The 18,460-nt window shown below is 38.5% G+C and overlaps 1 protein-coding gene across 5 annotated transcripts in view; it reads left to right on the top strand.

Moving 5' to 3' along the window:
* The window catches only part of RERE (arginine-glutamic acid dipeptide repeats), a 535,168-nt gene that overhangs the window by 403,670 nt on the left and 113,038 nt on the right, over positions 1–18,460 (top strand). The window lies entirely within an intron of this gene.

Here is an 18,460-nt window from a genome sequence, read left to right as displayed (position 1 = left end):
GTTTATTGCAGGTTCGTCATCTACATATTAAAATGTGAAAGAAGCAATTAGAATTATCATGTTTTCCTCATCTGCTTTCTCTCTATTCAACAGTATTTATTGAGTACCTACTATGTGCTGAGTGATACACTAGGTGCCATATTGAGAGCACAAACACCTTCTCCCTTCTTGTGAGGCTTACACGTTGAGAGGAGACCTTTGCTTGTTCAGTGTGTTAAAGTGGTGGTAGTGATGAGAAAAAAGAGTAAGGTAATGAGGCTGGGGCTTAAGTGGAATTGGGTGGTATTTTATGTAAAGGGGTTAGGGAAGGCCTCATAAATTATATTTGAAAGGAGACTTTAGCAAAATGTGGAAATGAGCTTTTTAGATATCAGACAAAAGGGAGTTCTGGGACTTAGTATGTAGACTGACAAGCTTGCATGTTACCATGTTTCCACAATGCATTTGAATGATGGTGCTGGAAAATATTATTGAAAGTACTATGGACTGTCAAAAAACCACAGAAATCTGTTTGGGAAGAAGTACAACCAGAATGCTCCTTAGAAGTAAGGATGGTGGTGAGATTTGGTCTCGCCTACCTGGGGCATGTTATTAGGAGAGACCAGTCTCTGAAAAGGACATCATGCTAGTTAAATTAGAAGAGGAAGGCCCACAACAAGTTGGGTTGACGCAGTGGTTGCAACAACAGGCTCAAATGTTCGGAAAATTGCAAGGATGACACAGGATTAGGCTGTTTCGTTTTGTTGTACATAAGGCAGCTGTGGGTTGAAACTGACTCAATGGTACCTATCAACAACAACAAACATATAGGCATGCTTCGCATGGTCAAAAATGGCCAGGGATGTACTTGGAGCTTGATGAGTAGGGCGAGTGGTAGAAGATATGAATGGTGGGCAGGGAGGAGGTGGATCAGGTGTGGCTTCCTACAGACCTGGACAAGAATAGAATCACAGATTGACAAATATATTAAGTGTAATGGAGAGTTTTTGAAGGTACCCCCTCGTATTATACTTTGTTATTTTGAAATCATCTTGGTGGTGTTTTTTACTACAAACTTATTTATATCAGAAAATAAATGGCACAGATTAATTTTTTAAAATTCTATATAATGTTTTTGGAAATAAGACATCAGATATGAAGTGGATGGAATAAATGTGTTAAATATGACTCTCTTCCTAGACTTTCCAAGATTTTGTTCTTCTTGTACTACATTGCTACTACCCACCTCCTCATATGCTTCAGGTCCTGGTTGTTACACAACAATTACTTCTAGTCCTTACTCTCCTTTAGGTCTTGAAAATAATTATTTTCTTCTCCATTTCATGTTGGTATGCCTGCCAGGGTTCCACAGAGAAATAGAGCTAACAGTTTAAAGGAGGTTGGGCTGAAAAGTGCTACTACAAAATCATGATAAGCATTGTTAAACAAAAATATCAAAATGTAAAGTTACCGTGTCTTGACATTTCCTGCATGTAGGTCTATACACTCCGATGATAGGAACCGTGGTGGCGCAGTGATTATGCTGTTAACTGAGGGATGTGCAGTTTGAAACCATCAGCTGCTCCTTGGAGAAAGATAAGGCTTTTCTACCCCACAGGGAAAGTTCTATCCTGCCCTGACTCAATGACAGTGAATTGGGGATTGGTTTTGTTGGTTTGTTTTGTTTTGTTTTTAGCCCTGCCCCCAACGAAATCTGTACTCTTTTGTTTACACCATTTCAAAACAGTTTCAGCATACTTCAGGAACACAAACTATGTATGATCCTTTTAAAATGTTTTTTTTTTTAGTTTCAAGAGCAATAATAACCAAAGGGACAAAACTAGACTTGTAAGGTGATAGAGTTATGTTTCCCAGTGAAATTCTTCAACATGAGCAGTTATATTGTTGTGATGAAAAAGAAAATCCTCAGTACAGCTTTCCTGGTCTTTTTCTCACCTATGCAGTTTTAAGTTTTCTTAAAATTTGTTACAGTACGCCCCTATCATTGTCCTATGTCCTTTGAGAAAAATCTATCAAGACAACCCCAGTGGGGCTGTGGGGGGAGGGTAGGGGACCTGATACCAAGGGCTCAGTAGAAAATACATGTCTAGAAAAGAAAAATGGCAACATATGTACAAATATGCTTGATACAGTTGCTGTGAGGATTGTTATAAGAGTTGTAAGAGCCCCCAATAAAATGATCTTTAAGAAAACAAACAAAAAAAGATTACCTCTTGAGGGGTGGAGGAAAGTCCCCATAATCTTTTGATCTGACTGCTTTGCACTGAATTGAACTGGCCTAGCAGATTGCTTCAGAAACCATTCTGGATTGGACCTTTTAAAACTAGCTCTCTAACAAGAAAAATACAAATTACTGAGACTTTGTTGCAGTTATCCACTGATTTAAGAGGCATGTTTAATAAATAGATAATGTCATGCTAAATGAGAAAGAGTTGAAGTTGTCAAGGATATTTTCTTGCTTGGATCCACAATCAATGTTCGTGGAAGCAGCAGTCAAGAGATCGAAAGACATATTGCATTAGGTAAATCTGCTGAACAAGACCTCTTTAGAGAATTTAAAAACAAGGATCTTACTTTGAGGACTAAGGTGTGCCTGACCCAAGCCATGGCATTCTCCATTGCCTCATGTGCATGTAGAAGTTGAACACTGAATAAGGAACACTGAAGAAAAATCAGTGCACTTGAGTGCTCGTGCTGGAAAGAATATTGCTAATGCCATAGACTGCTCAAAGGACAAACCCATGTACCTTAGGAGAAGTACTGCCAAAGTGCTCCTTCAGAGATAGGGATGGCAGCACTCTGTCTTACAGACTGTGGACTTATTGTCAGGAGAGGCCAGTCCCTGGAAAAGGACACTGTGCTTGGTAAAGTGGGGGGAGGGGGAGGGGAGTAAAGGAAGGGAAGGCCCTCAGTGAGATGGATTGATGCCGTGGCCGCATCAGTAGGCTCAGGCATAGGAACAATTGTGAAATGGCACAGGACTATACAGTGTTGCTTTCTGTTGTGTTTAGGGTCCCAGTGGTTTAGCACCAACTAGATGGCACCTAATAACAAAAAGCTATAATAAGTCCATGTTCGTATGAACTGGGACCTTAAGAGTTAGCCTCATAAATATCTAGTTGTTATTGCTGTCGTTCCTGACTTACAGTGACCATACATACTGCAGAACAAAATGTTGTCCAATCCTGTGCCATTGTCACAATCTGCATTAAACTCGGTTCTCTTGAGAAGCAAATCCAGTAGTATCTATAGATTTATATCAAGAAAGTGGCTCAGACAAAGGCAGAAGTAGGCAGGTCCATTCTGTGTTTGGACATAGAAAATCCAAACTGGAGACTTTTCCTTTTTCAAGCAGCTACTGGGGCTGATGAATCAGAATGCAAGAAGACAAACCTGAAAGACCATGGCCGTTGGATGCAGAGGTGGATGAATCCCAATTCAACAGGTCAGATAGCAGGCTCTGATGTCTCCCGGGCTGAGCAGGCAATATGGGGGGAGATGAGCGGGTCATTGGCTTAAGTCCAAAGAACCAGAGGTCTATGAGCTACATGCCGGATCCAGATCAGCAAGACTTGTAGAACCTCCACCGCATTTACTTATCTGTGAAGTGGGCCACACTTCCAAGGAAACATCACTAGAGCTGTGACCTGAGTCAAGGTTTGCACTGCACCCTAATCTTCCTGTCACTGCCTCCCACTGACTACTCACAGAGATCTATCGTGGGTTTGATTATGTGATGTCAAATCACATCATGAGAGAAGTCTCAACTGCCAAACTGAGAATCCTGGTCCAGCCAAATTAATATAAAACCTAATTTACCACTGTGTCACTCTATCTTATTATGGTTCTTTCTATTTTTCACTGACTCTATTTTAATAATAATGATAATCTTCTTCAGGGACTGATTCCTTGTGAAAACTTTTTCTGTGTTTGTGAGACAAAGTCTTCAGTGCTCCTAAGGAGTTTTCTGATTGCGCTTGTTCCAAGACAGTAAGATTGTTATTCGTTGTTCTGGCATTCATGATGTATTACATATCTCCAGCCACACCATAACTCAACAGCGTTAATTCTTCCACCATCTTCCTTATTCACTGTCCAGCTTTCACATGCATATTTGGTGACTGAAAATAACATGCCTTAGGTCAGGTGTGTGTATCTTAGTCCTTAAAGTGACAGTCTTGCTCTTTAACACTGCAAAGAAGTCTTTTGCAGAATATTTGCCCAGTACAATTTGTGTGTGTATGTGTGTATTTTTTTTTAGTGCCGCTTCCTTGAGAGTTGATTGTACATCCAATTAAATAAGATTCTTGGAAACTTCAGTCTTTCCTCTGTTTATATTGATGTTGCTTATTGATCGGGCTGGGAAAGTTTTTCTACATGTTGAAATGTAATCCATAGTGAAGGCTATGTTTGATTTTCATCAGTAAGTGCTTTCACCATTCATCTGTGCGAGGAATGACAAATCGAAGAGGAATGAGTTTGCATTCATCATCAGAGGGAACATTTCAAAATCTGTTTGTTTTTTTTTTATCAAAATCTGTTTTGAAGAATAGGGCTGTTAGTGATTGGGCAATGTCTGTACTCCTATAAGGAAGTGATGCATCAACCACTAATTCCAAAAATGAACAAGTTAAGATTATTTTTAATAATAACTTTTGTTTGAATTGATCAAACATGTACAAGATGCATTGCTAACTACTAGTGATAGGCATGCAAAAGTTAGAAACAAAAATGGATTAGTATGGCCCTGTTGAAAAATTGTGTGGGAGATCACATGATTAACATATCTATAATTATAAAAAGGTTTGTTTTAAGGAATTGGCTTGTGCTATTGTGAGAGCTGACAAGTCTGAAATTCATAAGGCAGCCAAGCCCCCTGAAATTGCAGCAGGATTTATAGATAACCAACCGTCTTGAAGCAGAATTCCTTCCCTGATTAGCCTCAGTGTTGGCTCTTAAGGCCTTTAAATGATTGCTTGAGATCCACCCACATTATCAAGAATCATCTCCTCTAGATAAAGTTAATGAATTATAGATTCTAATCATATCTATAAGGATTGCCTTCCCTATTGCCTGTTCAAAACCTCGGCACTCTCCCCTGGCCAAGTGGACACAAAATTGACAATCCGTATTTTGCAACCCCTCCATTTTCAGTTGTGTTGCCCAGCTCCTCTGTAACCAGGGATTTTCCCCTTTTCAATTTCTCCTTTGCGGTATTCCCTCTGGCATGTCTACAATTATAGCACCAAGTCATTTCTTCCTGTTGAAAAGAACGTGTTTCATTTTCTTGCAACAGTTGCTTCTGTCAGGGAAGATGCTGACTGTATCCTCTTGCTGCTGCCCAGGGATTTTCAGCAGCTGAGCCGTACACTTCAGAGAGAGCTCAGCTTCATTTTGAAACTCCAAAGTAGTCACCATTTTTGGGGGGACAGAACAGTAATCCCTAGCTGCACAAATCTTTGTCAATTAGGCTCATTTTTATTGTGTTTGCTGCTTGTTTTCAGTTTTGAGAAGTGTTTTAGGAGTCATCCAGCCCTGGCAATGCCTCAGGATGAATCTGAGCCCTTTGATTACACAGTTAAGCTTCACTTTCTAAAACCTCCAAAGAGAGTGATTGAATAATTGATACGCTAAAGGAAATTTCCAACAAATGTATCCAAATCAAATCTTTGAATAATTTTATATGTTATCAAGGATTTGACTGTGTAACACATGTACATGTGTATGCCTGTGCCCAGGACTCCTTTGTGTGGTACTCACATTTTCTTATCCTAGGAAATCAGAAGAATGAGCAAAACACTTGTGTTCCAGCTTACAGAGGAAGTATATGATCCTACCTTCCCTTTTCCTGTTCCTAATCTTCTATATACTGTGAGCATGTTATTTTTAAACTTTGTTTCTTCCAGTTTATTACTGTATATACTCGTGTATATGCCAAGTTTTTCAGCACATTTTTAATGCAGTTTTTGTGATAAAACTAGGTGCCTTGGCTGTTAATCAATCGGTCAGCTTATACTGGAGTATATACCGTGATTAGATCTAACTCCCTAACTCCCATATAAAATTGACGTTGCTGTTTTCCATTTCATGTATGTGAATACTTTGAAGCCACTGCCACCTGCTCCTGTGAGAGTGCTAGCAGACTGAGCCCTTGATGGTGTGACTTTCAGCTGTGCTGTGGACAAGCAAGGCCCAGGCACTTCTCACTCCTGGTCCCTGCCCTGTGAACAGACCACCCTCTCCTGCCAGTCCAGTTCCTAACCGTCCTTTAATCAGAACGTCATCTCCTATTTGCATAATGTATTTGCCTTTTGTGATGTGGTCAGCAGCTCTTTGTTTTTTGCCATCTCTATTTCTGAATTGATTGTCTTGTCTTCCTTCTGGTTTATAAAATTCTAAAGAGTGTGACAATGCTGCTCTCTCTGAGGGTTTTGAAGAATATTGATAAATCTTTATTCAAGGTTATAGTTTGACATTATTCACCATAGTTTATCCAACTTTTAAAAACTTTCAATGGATAAGAATTTTGAATCAGCACTTGAGACCCAAAGCTGACCTCCCAAATTACTGCTACTACTTTTAATAGTAAGAATAATATTGCCCTGCCTTTGATAATTGGTGTACAGAGGATAGCATTCCTTATTCAGTTTGACTGAGATACTTTAAATCTTCTGGAACGGAAGCCAAGTTTGTGCCAGTTCTGTCAAATTCTGGACCAAGAAGCTGACAGATGCCCTCTGCTTTAATAGAGGTATGGTGAGAAACACCTTAGTAGCTAACCCAGGAAAAGATGATCAGGTTAAATAAACAGGGTCAGATCATAGGAACATTTGTGAAGAATTAGTAGGCACATTCATGAAGCTTGTTAAATCCAGGGTTATGGACAATGGTAGGCAGCTGTGTCTGAAAACTGTAGTGGTGATTCCCAATATCATTTACATTATTGCTAAAAATATTGTTCCTTTTTGAGAAGCCGTCCAAGTTACAGCATGTGAAGAGAAAGAGAAGAAAATACAGATCAGAACTTGAAAAGAAAGGGAACCCTAGATTATTAGTTTTTTAATTAAACATGATGAACACATTTAAATATAACACCAGGTTCCCAGGCTGAAGTACACCTAAGAAACAGATTAAGTCGCCCTCTGTGCTTGGGTAGTTATTAATTCTGTTTATTTATGCATACAAGCTGAAGATAGCATTTGCTGCAATTGTGTTGTTGCTTATTGCACTGGGATTCCATTGCTGCTTGATGCTGTGCTCTTAATTAGCATTCAGCTGTTGATTATGGAAATACTGAAGATGCTAATTGAATTCTTTTAAAATTCAGGGCTTGCTTTTGCCTTGTGGAATCAGGGGGTTTGGCCTGATTTGCAAGGGTTGTGAGATTGGGTGCTCTACTGGGCTGTGTGTTCCACGCTTTACCTTCACATCACCTTGGCCATATTTGTTTTTTGAAATTTTCCTATTGAATTAGCTGTCAGCAAACATTCAGGTGTTGGACAGAGTGAAGGTTTGCTGCTTCCTATATCACTGCAGGGTGTTTCCATTAAATCCTGGGTACCTGTAGGTTTTATCTCAAGATACACCACTCTCTAAATATTTTACGTCAGTTTTGATGTAATGCATTGTTGTGAGCAAACTAGATACACACAACTTTTGAAATTTTTATCCAGAGAAAGTTCATTCTTGGTGGTGATAAGCCTTAATTGGCCATGTACATGGATTCATTAGTTCATAAATTTTACAGCATCTAAAACTTCCTTCATGTAAGGCACAGCTTTTTATCATAAATATGAAGGCTTCAAAAATTATTGGAAAATTCCATTGTATTTTGATTCCATTCTTCCACCAGCCCTTGACATTTTCTCATATAGATGAAAATCCTTTTCTTAATGTTTACATGACACGGTAAACTACTTTCCTGAATATGTATAATCCAGCGAACTCAGGCTGTATGCTGCTGGCGAAGGGGTTGCTCACCGAAAGTACCCATGGCAGTTGCGTGGCGTCCGTCCCCAGCATCATCTTCGTTTATGCCTCTTTTGGACTTCTGACTGGGAAAACATTGTTTTTGTTGTTCACTCTTTTCAAGCTATGCTTTGGGTGTGGGGAAAAGTACAATGAACTTTATTCACTGTTTGTGTGGCAAACTCAGGAAATGGAATGTTCTACAGAATCAAAGTTTAAGGTTCTCAGAAGGTTGTGGAAGTAACAACAGAGGGAATGGTGACAAAAAGGGAAGCTAGGTATCCACAAACCACAGGTAGCACTACTTAGATTTTTTTAAAGATATCTGTGTGATTAGTCTTTAATTTTTTATTTACCTGAAATGTAAGTGAAGACTTAATTGTACCACAGTAATTTTAGGAATGGTAGCATTTCCAGGATTGTTGGAAATTTTATGTAGTTGTTCAAAAAAAGATGTTGTTAAGATCCTGTAAATCATCTGAGTCCATTTAGTTCCTTCTTTTAAAATTTGTATGTCATGTTTTCCTACTGTCAGAGTATCATTATATAAGCATTCAAAGGGATTTTAAAACTTCACTAACCGAAACAAACAAACAAAAAAACCTTGACTAACATATCACTCAAAATACTTTGCACTTCTTGGTCTTGGTTTTTGTGCACAATGGCTTTATATAATTATGATCTTAATATATGTACACTTTTTCATGCATACTAGTTGAAATTCTGAATTCCTAGAGAAATTTTATTTAAAGAAAAATTAAAACTTATTTAGAAACTTTCCTTTTAAGATGAAATTATATTTTGTTTCTAATAAATATATACTAGAAACATGATAATTTTTTAATTGTTCTGAAGTCTTTTTCTCTATTAAGTACCTGTTGCACTTTTAAACAAAGTGGTATTGTTTCTAATTCTTTGAGATGAGACTAAGAAGAGTAAGATGAATGTAAATGTTGGCATATTTCTTACTCAAATGTTTATCTCACTGTGTATTAAGTATTACTGTAATCCATGAAAAATATCAGTCACTAACATTAAAAGTGAAAAAATGTAAATTCAATTAAAATCTACCTAATGTCTCAACTGTTTTTTCAATACTTAATTCCCATCTTCCTTTGGACCAAACCTTTGTTTAAAGAAGTCAGTACTATAGATAGAGTGGAGTTCATTGTCAAGTCCTTTTGGAAATGAAATAGCAAATTAACAATCAATGACCAGATATACGCGAGTATAAGTCGACCGGAATATCGTCAAGGCACATAATTTTACCACAAAACTGCATTAAAAATGTGCTGAAAACTCAGCTTATTCATAAGTATATACAGTATATGTGCAGAAAGAATGGTATACAGCAGTCAATTTTTGTCAGTTGTGAAAAGATTGTACTATTTAACAAGCTTTACAGAGAAGTGTGTTTTAAAACCCTTCAATAAATGACAAGCATTGGGAATGGGAAAGATATTTCAAAATTGTATTTCAGTATTTTATGTTGTAGACGCTGCCTCTGGGTTACATCTTCAAGACCAGCTGTAACCTTGCCTCTCATATATATGGCTTTATTGTTTTGTAGGCTTCCTCTTTGACTGTGATCAGATAAGTTCATTTGCCTATTTCTCTTTTATATAAGGTCATCCTTTCTCATACTTTATTTAACTAGTGAAATTTTCTAGCTCATAATCCCTCAGGTCTATTTTTATTTATTAATTGAATTTGAATAAATCATTTTATTGGGGTCTCTTACACCTCTTTTAACAATCCATGCATCGATTGTATTGAGCATATTTATATATATGTTGCTGTCATCATTTCCAAGCCTGGGTCTATTTTTATATCATTTCCTTTAAGACAGAAATAAAATATTTGTACTGCTTTTCAAGATTGCATGTATATGTATGTGTGCATGCAGGGACATGTTTCTGCATGTGTATGTGCATAGGCCTTGGGGTTGTGGAGAACCTTGAGCCTGAACTGTAACCCCACATTGAATTCAAGAATACTTTAAATTAGTCTTTTCTGCTTGGGATAATGTTTTTCAATCAGAATACTTTTATGGGACATTTTTCATTTTTGCTTAGGGATAGCACTAGGGGAAATCTTCAACTTGGAAGATTAATACACACTGGAGCAGTTGGTTATTGAAACCATGTTTTCATCTCATTTTCAAGGGCGTGTAAAAAATGAAGCTAGCATACACTTTCAGCCACTCTCGATCATCCTTCTCTGTTCATTTAAAAAATGAGAACAAGACACAGAGGACTTGAGAGATTGCATTTGTTCTCCCATAGACAAAGTGGTTTTTTATAAATGAAGATTCTGGAAAGCCCCTTTTCTTTGGTAGTTTCTTAGCAACAGAGCTAGAGTCAATTTTTATGTGAATGCATGTAACATTTTATGTATGGTGACACTGGAGCCTTACATTTCACAGGTGAAACATTAACTTGCTAACTGGGATTCAGGGTCGGAAGAAGGAAACCGACGTTAAAAATGGAAACCCTGCAATGAGAGGAAAAGCACCTCACATAAAGCTGTCTCCTCACTGTTTAATAATAGTCCCAGCAGCCCCTCATTGCTACAGTCAATAGAGTGCTCATCAGATTTTTAATATTTCCTTGTAGTGTTTTGACATTCTTTGTTCCCTAATATCCTGCATGCTGCTAAATAACACCACAACTGATGATTTGCATGGGTGGATTCTAATGTGTTTCCAAAATGTATAAAATACTCAAGCACTAAGGTGTTTGAGGTTATCGAGAAACTGAATAATTTGATGATTATATAGGAAGAGACAGAATTAAGTCCTTGAAGTTGGCCTCACCAACTTAGCCTACAGGACCATTGTCTTTCTAGCTCTGCATTGTTTGTGTTTGGTATTGGAGTTTGGTGGACAGCCAGAGTACCCATTTTCCATTGTTGAAGCCATCTGAACATGAATGCAGGACTCCTTCATGTCGTTTACCTAGTTAATTTACTCAGTTTCTATTTCACATGTCTGAATGAAATTTATCTCACGAATTTATGGAGTACTGACACGCTGCCTTGTATTTTGTGTACTGGAGCCACAGCAGTGAACAAAACAAAAATCTCTGTCCTGATGAGCTGACCTTCAGGTAGGGAACACAGGTAATAAACACTGAGATTGGAGCATATTAACTAAGTGCTAAAGAAAGAAAATATAGAGAAAAGATATGAAATGCAGAGACAAGAGCATTATGCTTTAAGTAGAGCAGCAGGGGAAGATCACTTGGAGTAAAGTCCTGAAAAAGATGAGGGAGCTGGCACTGTAAAGCATATAGGCCTAGGAAAACTTAGCAAATGCAAAGGCCCTGCAGTGGAAGCATCCTTGGTAGAGTTTTCCAGGACACAGTGTAGATGGAAAAGAGAGAGTAGGAGGTGATGCGGTCCACAAGGTAATGAGAATACTGATTCTGGGGACTCGGGCAGGTGTCATTCACACTACTTTGAATATTTTTTCATGATTTCAGCATTGGGAGTCAGGCATTCCAGACTCCTGTACCTGTGTCGATTGGAGTCTTTTACCTTGTGTAACAGGATTTGTGCCTGTCTTCCTGCAGCTCCTTTTCTCTGAAGGTGGCATTGTGATCTCATTTTCCTCCCCATTTCTGATGATTTTGGTGAAGTGAAATTCTGAGTGGAAGCGCATGCAGGGTGGTCAGCTCTGCCAGATATTTGCTGCCATTTTCTCTCTTCATTACCACCACTGCTCCATGCGGTGTATGTTATTCCTGTTGTAGGACTAGGAGGCTGTGCAAGTTAGCTACTGAAAAGTAGAGAGGACTTCGAGCTAGATCTCTGTGCCCTTTTCTTTTGCACATCTTGTAAGATTGGGACAAGGAGGGCCGTAGAGCATAGTAGTTGGTGGAAGTGATAAGAAAACTGGGTATAAAGTTTTTCTTCTAAGAGCTTGAATAATTTTTGTAGCCCCCACCCCATCACCCCCTGCCATTTAAACTTACAGGAAAGCGGTATTTGTTCAAATTTAATACATAAATGAGTGCAAATGGGTCTTTGTGGTGTTTCTGTACCAGGCTGTGTTGTCACCTGCCCAACTGTGTCAACAGACAACATGGTCATCAGCACTAAACTGCTAGCCTGCTTAATGCAGGTTTAGAGAACATTTCCTGCAAATCTTAGGAGTTTAGTATTTGTGACAAGAGTTCTCTTTTCCTGAATAGGCAGCAAGAACAAAACCTAGGAAGTAGAAAAAGGCACTGATTGTACCTCTATTGGAGTAGCTTGTGTTCATGTAACCATTTCCTAATTAGTTTTGTTCAGGAAGTACTGAACACACCATCCCCTCTGATTTCTCCCTGTCCTTCCAGCCCCTGGTAACTACCAAATTCTGTTTCTTTCACTGGGAAAATATTTTCTGGACTTTATATTATAGTGGTTTCAGATTTATTTGTTGTTTTGTGATTGACTAATTTCAGTCATACCATCGTCCAGGTTCATTCACATTAAGAGGTATTTTGCAGATTCGTCGTTATTCTTTTTTTTTTTTTTTCGTCGTTATTCTTTATTGTTGCATAGTATTTGGTGAACTGATATGTCCTCTGCCTATTTTATGAATTTGGTTATTTTTCTTTTTCTTGGAGTTTTCTGTGGTTTTTTAGATTGGCCCCTTGCCTGATAAGTCACTGCCAAAAAATTGAACAGTTGCCTATTCCCTCGTTGATTCTGTTAAGAGTTTTCTTTGTGTATTTTGATGTTCTTTTCTTGGGTGCATAGATATTTATTTTGGCTGTGTCTTATTGTTTAAGTGACTCTTATTCATTTCTTGTACTGGATTTTTCCTTAAAGTGTATTTTATCTGAAATTAATATTACTGTTACTGCTCTTATTTGATTGCTACTAGCTGGTTTCATTTTCAATCTATTTATTTATTTGGTCTGTTTTTGGCACTGTTTCTCGGGTGTTTGTTTTTTATGCACAACATATTGATGGGTCCTGTTTTCTTATCCATTCTGTTACTCGGTTTCTTGACTACTGCCTTTTAATCCCTTCATATCTAATGTATTTTTTTCAGTGAAATTACTGATAGATATTCATTTATTGCTGTCCTTGTAATTTGGTTGTTTTCAATGTGCATTAGGTTTTTGATACACATAGTTTTCTGTGCTAAACTCATTTTGTTTGTATATTTTCTTGTCATTTTCCTCATTGCTGCTGTTTTATTGTTTCTGAATTTTCACCTTATTATTTGATGAGGTTTATCCATTTTCCTTGAGGTGATTCTGTAACATATTATTTTTTACCCAAGTTTAAAATCCTGTTCTATTGTGAAATCTGTTTTATTTCCTCCTGATTTGAAAGTTTGGTATTTGTCCTTTTCCCACTCTATACCTAGTGTGTTAGTCTGGATAGACTAGAGAAACAAATTCTTATACACTCATGTGTATAAGAAATAGCTTTATATACAAGAGCAATTGAATATTGAGAAAATATCCCAGCCCAGTCCAGATCAAGTGCATAAATCTGATACTAGCTCATATGTTTGATACCAATCTATAAAGTCCTCTTCAGACTCGTGAAACACATGAATGACGCTGAATACAAAATTACAGGCCAGTGGGTGGAAAGTGTTGTGGATCCAGTGGTGGTCTAAGCATCTCAGCGCTGGCAAGGGTCTCTAAGTGGCTCCTCCAGCTCTAGGCATAGCATGGCTCCACTTGTCTTGTCAGCTGGAATGTCTCCCAGGGAGGGAGGGAGAGAGAGAATGTGTGAGTGTGTGTGTGTGTGTTTGTGTTCGACCTCCAGTGAGCTATTTATCTTCCTAGCGCCTCCAAATGAGGACATCAAGCTGCAACCTGATTTACAGGCTAAACCCTACCCCTTCACTCTTAAGTCTCAAATTAACAACGTATTAAGTAACTACTACACTTAGGAATGATCTCCATTATGAATTGATAATCTTGGGTTTTGTATTTCTTTTTTTTTATCGTTTTATTAAGGGGCTCATACAACTCTTACCACAATCCATACAAACATCAATTGTATAAAAAACATCTGTACATTCATTGCCCTCATCATCCTCCTGTCATCAGGTCCTCATTTTTCCCCTCCCTCCCCGCTCCCCCTAGCTTCTTGAGCCCTTGATAATTTATAAATTATTGATTTATCATATCTTGCCCTGTCCGATGTCTCACTTCACCCCTTTTTCTGTTGTTCATCCCCCAGGGAGGAGGTCACATATAGATCCTTGTAATCGGTTCCCTGGATTCCCTATTTCTTGTGAATTTATTTTACTTTGGATTCTTTTATATTTAGGTTACTTTCTGGGTGATAAGAACATGTACATTATTTGTCCACTGTTGTCAGAGTATTGCCCACTATTGCTGATTCTCTTTCCAAAGAAGTACTATTCGTTTTTGTCTCATTTTACCCATTCTTTTGTTGCTCGGTGGCTTCAGTTCCAACCCATTCTGACCCTTTGCATGTCTGGTAAAGTAAAGGAGCAGTAAAAAAAGAGGAAGGCCCTTAAGGAGATGGCTTGACACTGGCTGTAACAATAGGCAAAAGCATCGGAGCACTTGTGAAGCTGGGACAGCGCCAGGCCTAATGTTGTTCTGTTGCTATAGATTGGAACCATCTTGCTGGCACCTAGCAATAACAACGACAACAACAATATACACCTCTAGTGAGAGAGAGTTCTTTGTACCTTATGCTGAATTTAGTTAAACTACACTAAGTCTGCAGCATTTTATAAAACCCCTTTCAAACACATGTTCACTGTTGTGAGTCTTCCTTTAAGTCTGTGAATCTCTTACTGCCATCATTGTTAGTTTCTTCTTTTCTAGGTTGTGCAAGTGATATGTTTTATATTAAGTTCAGTCTTTTTAGAAGCAAGATTTAAACCTATTGATTTTCATGCACAATAGGAAAGAAAATTTTTCACAGGCTTTAAAGTAGTGAGCTGCATTTGATTATTTAACTGCTGAAGTCTTGGGATGTGTCAGCACTCACTTCATTGTCCGGCACTGTAGCAGGCATGTGCTGCTCATCCCACTGGGGTGGGTGTTAGTCTCAGTGCCTCACATCGTTACTATAGACAAACCAGAGAGGAGATAGCAACCACATAATGTCAAACTATCTTGAACACCTGCTCCATTCCTGACATTGCAGTAGAAACCAAAAAGAATGCACAGATGAACATGATGTGCTTCATTCTTGAAGAGGAGGAGGTATTAATGGAGAGAAACCTTGAAGGATAGATTTCACTCGGTAGAGCTTGCAGAGTGAATGGAAGAACAAAGGCACAGAAGAATAAGGGGTTTGTAGCAGGTTACTAAGTTTGAATGAAGCCTATTGAATGCGTAGAAGAGGAAGAGTGTATTGAAGTGGGAAGGTTTTGGTATGTGAGCATTTTGAGAACCAAAAGCAAAAGATGATAGGTCTTAGGAACCATGGCATGAGAAACCAGGTGAGAAGTTGCTAGGGTGAAATGTTTGGTCAGAAGTATTTCAGAGTGAGAATAAGGTTTTTATGGGCTGATCCATTTATTAGAGGCCCTTACTCTTTAATGAAGTTATTAATCTTCAAATGCTAAATTGAATTTAGTTGAATTAACATGTAGAGGAGAATGGTGGAGGGCAGATATTTTTGAATGGAAGAATATGTAGAATTAAGTTTGTAGATTGTAGTGCTAGTTTCAGAATATATTCCTGCTGTTATTTCCATAAGTCACCAAACAGGTATTTGACAGGCATTAAGCTCTGGTGATGGATAGGTACAACGGTGGACATAAAGTACCCATGGAACTTGTATTCTCATGGAGGTTCGGCAGCAAAAACCTATGAATTAAACATAAGTCAGTTGAATTCAGTAAGTGCTCTGAAGATTTAACCAATTATGCTACAGAAACACTGTGGAGTACAGTGGCAGCAACATCTCATTCCATGTTATACTTCTAAGGAAAATCTGCCTCATTGACCCAATTGGTAATCGGAGTCAGTCCAAAATGGTGGCATATCCTTTTTAATCAAATTATTTTGGCCTTTATCTGATGACCTTTAAGATAAGCTTATAATAGCCTATAAGCTGCTCATTGGACTCAAGAACTTTTGAGAGCTTCTAAGACCAAATTTGACTGAACGGAGAGATGGGAATTTGGTACAGAAGGTAGTTTTTATTGTTTTATTTTATTTAGGTGAAAGTTCACAGAGCAAATTAGTTTCTGTTCAACAAGTCATACACATTTTGTCTTATGCCTGGGCAAATGCTACCTTTTTCATCTCCCGTGGCTAATTGTTCCAAGGAGTGTGTTTCTCCTGCCCTTGTTAATCATGTTATCTTTGGATGGGTATTCTCTCTGGCTAGAAGCCAATAAAGAAACAATCTGGAAAAGTTGTGGTTAAACCCAAATTGTGGGCCTGCCAAGCCCATGGGTTTCCCTTTAAATGTCACTACAGTTTGTTTTTTTAATGCCTCCGTAGAAGACTGTGTTCTATCAAACAGCCCTAAAGGACCTAATGTGAAACAAGACATGAAGGAGCTTGATGATGGATGATTCATTTCCTTGTTGTAAAGATCATTTCTTTCATCCTTTGTTTGGTCACAAGACTTCCCTGCTCGCCAACCCCCAGTTAGCCATCCTGGATTGTGTTGATCCTGCCAACCCAGCCTGCCTCAGTCAGAACAACCTGGGTGTTCTGCCAACTTGTAGAGAGAGCTGCAGGCTGATCTGATTTCTAGTTGAAGCTGTGCCTTGTACTAACTGCTGTACATTGGGGAATTCATTGGCCCTCTGTATGATATGAGAGAATGAGACTGCTACTTAAATATATCCCAACTAGCCCCCTTTTGTTTCTAAAAATCTTAAGTACTGGTAAAGGTAACTTCATTGAAGAAGCCTTTACTAAAGTCCCATAGTCAATGAAAGACCTTGCATTTCAGGTGGCCTAGGACAAGACCCAACCTTGAACAGATAATATGCTAAGGGATTAATGAGCTTGAATGACAACAGCCCAGTAGTGGGTAGGAAGTGAGAAATACTGTGGTAGAATGCACAGAAGGTTGGAAGCACAGAAGAGAATGATAGTGTTGGCCATGAGATAGTTAACTTGCTGTAGATCACAAACTCAAAGCTGGATAGTCTAGCCTAAGAAAGGCTCCATTGCTGTGCTATACATTGTTCCCAGGCAAAAGTATCACCTAGGTGCCAAACTCAGTGAAAACGCGGGCCGTTTGGTCCAACAGGCAAGATTCACACAGGCCACATCACATTTACAAATTTTTTAAAATTTATATTTTGAAGTGAAGATTCAGGAATATAGATAGGATGATTAAAACACTATCTAATTGCTTTTATTTAAGCATTTGGTTTATTTAATGTATTTATAAAACTAAAATCATTCTTTTTTACCCAAAACTTGCCAGCACTTTCCTCCTACTAGTTTTCACTTATCTCTTATATTGTGACTGGAAAATATAACAAAATAACTAATAAAAAACATAAAATGTTGGACAGCTGACAAATGTGATACACAATCATAATGGCTTCCCTCTAAAAATGTTAACTAGTACTGTCGCTAGGTATTATTCTTAACAGCACAACCCAGAGTGCTCTTTTTAACCTTTTCGCTCTTGGGATCTGTTTACATTACATGACACTGAGAGTGGCAGCCATATCGCTTCCAAGTGTCGCCAGAACCGAGTCACATCCAAAGGCCCCCAGGAAAGGCACTGGGCCACGTGTATACTCATATCAGTAGTTACAGGGTTAACGAAGGAATTGTGTGTACGGTATTGCCTTGATCTCTCCTAAGTGCAATTTTCTTCATAACAATTTTTTTTGCTATTTTCGTTTTATTTCAGAGCATCACAGGCCACAAAAAAATTGCCTCAGGGGCCCCATGCAGCCCTTGGTCCACCAGTTTGACACCCCTGACCTAAGAGACAATAGAGAGGCAACAGAGTACAGGACTTGTTCTAGGTCCAGAAGTGGTGTAGTGTGAGTGAAATCTAGATGGAGGTGGCAAATACGCAGTATAAGCACCACTCCCTCCTCAGTGTTTATTGTAGACACTTGACACTGCACTGCCTCCCACTAAACTGAGCTGAAACCTCAGAGTCCTTTTTGACAGCATTACATTCCAACTAACTGGGTATGTTGAGAGTTGAAGCTGGAGTGGTAGAATAGAGAACACTGAACACCATAATTAACATACTAAGGGGGTGAGCTCCTTGTCATGCTCTTGAACAAAGTAGTGGCATCATTAGTTTTGGAATTCAAATAACTAATGGTTTATACCTGGTGGAACAAGAGAAGCATGCCCTGTTGTAATTCTAGAGTGCAACTTGTGTTACACTAATAACGCTAATTTGGATAGACACAAGAACTGCAAAAATGAGCTCAAACATAGCAACAATCAATGGTGAAGATGACACGGGACTGGGCAGTGTTTTATTCTGTTATATATAGGGTCACTATGAGTCATAACTGTCTAGTGACACTAAAAACAATGTGCTTATGTTG

Source organism: Tenrec ecaudatus, chromosome 1, assembly GCF_050624435.1.
Source record: "Tenrec ecaudatus isolate mTenEca1 chromosome 1, mTenEca1.hap1, whole genome shotgun sequence".
Classification (NCBI taxonomy): Eukaryota; Metazoa; Chordata; class Mammalia; order Afrosoricida; family Tenrecidae; genus Tenrec; species Tenrec ecaudatus.
This window is presented reverse-complemented; position numbering and strand designations above follow the sequence as displayed.